At 48.5% G+C, this 2791-nt stretch overlaps 1 long non-coding RNA gene across 1 annotated transcript; it reads right to left on the bottom strand.

Moving 5' to 3' along the window:
• Window positions 1–523: 523 nt before the first annotated feature.
• Window positions 524–2381, bottom strand: LOC116576547. The gene is made up of 3 exons (XR_004280203.1): window positions 2093–2381; window positions 1612–1693; window positions 524–1241 (listed from the first exon to the last, which is right to left on the bottom strand). It is a non-coding gene; the product is annotated as an uncharacterized LOC116576547 (long non-coding RNA).
• Between the last annotated feature and the right edge of the window lie 410 nt (window positions 2382–2791).

Here is a 2791-nt window from a genome sequence, read left to right as displayed (position 1 = left end):
GCTGGTTCGGTCGGGAGAGCTTCCACCGGAAGGTTCCAGACCGGCTCTCCCGACCCGCACTCCTGAGGGCTTGTCACCGCGCGGCCAGGCTCCGCCCGGGTTCTCGCCGTCTCTTCCCTCCGCGCGCTGTAGCACGCGCACCCGCGGCGCTCACACGTGCGCGCGCACGCACGCACTGCCATCACGCACGTGCGCGCACACGCACACCGAGCATTCACGTGTACGCGCGCGCACGCCTCCTGCCTACCTCTGCTGCCTACCTTTTCGTGCCTTATCGTTCCTTTACAGCCTTTTGAAGTATCAGATTATCTGACGGCCTCATCGTCACAGATGTCTTCACGGAGGAGGGTGAAAGGCGGTTAGGGCACAGGTCCGTTTGAACATTTTGGCATCCAGAAACATTTTTTATTTTAAGATTTTATTTATTTATTTGACAGACCGAGATCACAAGCAGGCAGAGAGGGAAGCAGGCTCCCTGCCGAGCAGAGAGCCCTGTGCCGGGCTCGATCCAGGACCCTGAGATCATGACCTGAGCGGACGGCAAAGGCCTCAACCCACTGAGCCACTCAGGCGCCCCCAGAAACAATGTTTTTTATTGGATGACCCAGCGGGGCGCCCCTCAAATGCGTCTATAGAGCCAGTCCTTTTCTCAAGCTGTAGGTAGGGTTGGAAATCTGGATTCGGGAATGATATGCTTGATTGGATACTGGAAGACTAGCATTGACAAACACTGCACAGTTTGCAGAAAGGATTGATTTGAGGGATGAAACTGCGCACTGCCCGCACCATTAACATGTAACTTGACTGAGACCTTCCTGTCTTGGCCTGAATCATCCGGCAGGGAATCATTTCAACACTTGATTTTGCTGACCAAGAGAGCATTCTCAGTTGTCATGAGATGTCTGTCCTTCCTTTCGGGGGTAGGGGAAACCGATGGGGGTTCAAATTCCAGACCCCAAAGTCTGTGTGTCATAGTCCTTAGGCTCGGAACCCACTTTCCAGATTACATGAGCAAACCCACAATCCACTCAGGACGATTCCCAGCAATACCTCTCCTTGAACACCATTCTGCCAAGCAAAGGCTGGGATGTATCAGCAAGAATTATTTCATCCCAGGCGAGTAGAGCCAAATGAATCAACTTCTTCTCTTTTGGATAGAATTTGTGGCTGTCAGTCAGCAGCCTGCTCCCCTGGCCAGGATAAACATTAACAAATTGTCTTTTCCAGGTTCTGTCTGTGTGCTAATGTGCCCGTATAGAAGTTATGGTTACAAAAAAAAAAAAAAAAAAAAAAAAAAGAAGAAGAAGAAGAAGAAAAAGAAGTAGTTATAGTTACATTATTTCATTTGCTCATCAAAGTTAAAAATGCCTATTACATATTTCTCCTGTTTCCTGTGTTTTCCAAATATGAAACGTTTATGTTTTTCATTATTACATTTTCAAATCTAGAATTACTGGGTTGAATACAGTTACTGGTTCTGGGTAGGTACCTATGTAAATTTCAGTTGCCATGCACATATTTATTTCAAGGTTAGTAAATACATTATATGCTCTCATTAAATCCTTTTTGATTTTTGCTTAGGACAAAAGGAAGGGGAGGGAATGCCTGTACCTGGTTGTTACCATGCTGGGCACCTTCCACTCCAGCTTCTGCGGGGGATTCTGGTTGAAGAAATACAGGAGAAAACCAAATCCTGCAAAGGTGGAACAATGGGCCCTGTCACACAGCTAGGAAAAGAGCCAATCAGCAATTGAAACCAGCTCTACCCGATTCTCTGCTGGCTGTCCTACCTGGGGCTTCCTTTCCGGATGCTTTGTTCCCATGTAGTCTCCCCACTGTGCTCAGAGTTTTGGGGATAATCTCTGTCCAGCAGTGCCTTCAGTGATGTGAATGGCAGCTCTACTTACCTTGATCCCCCTCCCCCACCGAAACAAAAACAAGAGAAAAAGAACCCACTCTGTCCACCTTGTCTGCCCCTCACTCTGCGGTCCCCTTGCTTTCTCTCCCTTTCCAGCAAAGCAGCTGGAAGGGGTTGCCCTCGCTCTGCTCTCTCTGCTGCCCCCCCCCCCCCCGGCCCTTGCTCCACACCCACCTTGCTTCCGCCTGCACCTCTCCACGGTAGAAGGTCTCCAAATTCCTCTGAGTTCTCAGAACGTACTGCACAACTTTCAGCTCTTAAATTCTCTGACCTTTGAAAATGTACAGTGTTGACCGGTCGTTCCTTCCTGAAACCCTCTCCTTCCTCACAGACAAACAGTAGAGCCGTTTTGCCTTCTTGTTTTCCTCCCCTTGACATCTACGCCTGCCTCCGCTCACTCCCAGGCTCTTTAACTTCCTCTTGTCTCACTTGCTCCTTTCATGGGGGAGATGCTTTGTGGTCTCTGCCTTTTTGCTTTCCCTACTTCTCCTTTGTCTATGCATTTGATTCCCCCCGCCCCCAACTGTGAAGTCTTACCGATGCCATGGCCTCAGCTCTCAAATACATGTCTTCAGTCCCAGACTTCCCTTGTAAAGTACTCACTGGGCATCTCCCAGGGTGTGTCGCAAGACACTACAGGCTTCTCTCCCCTCACTCCCCATTGCCTTCTGTAGACCCCTGACCCTCAAACAGTTGGTTGCTCTGTACTTGGTGACAATGTAATACCTTTAGATTCCTCTTTTATCACTTGATGTATTATAATTATTTATTTATGCATCCGTTCCTTCTGTGGTTGATTAGCAATGAAAGTACTTATCTTCAATGCTTAGAATAGTTTCTTCCATTTTTAGCACGCTTTCTGGCCAAAAGTAG

The sequence above is a fragment of the Mustela erminea genome, chromosome 17 (assembly GCF_009829155.1).
Source record: "Mustela erminea isolate mMusErm1 chromosome 17, mMusErm1.Pri, whole genome shotgun sequence".
NCBI lineage: Eukaryota > Metazoa > Chordata > Mammalia > Carnivora > Mustelidae > Mustela > Mustela erminea.
This window is presented reverse-complemented; position numbering and strand designations above follow the sequence as displayed.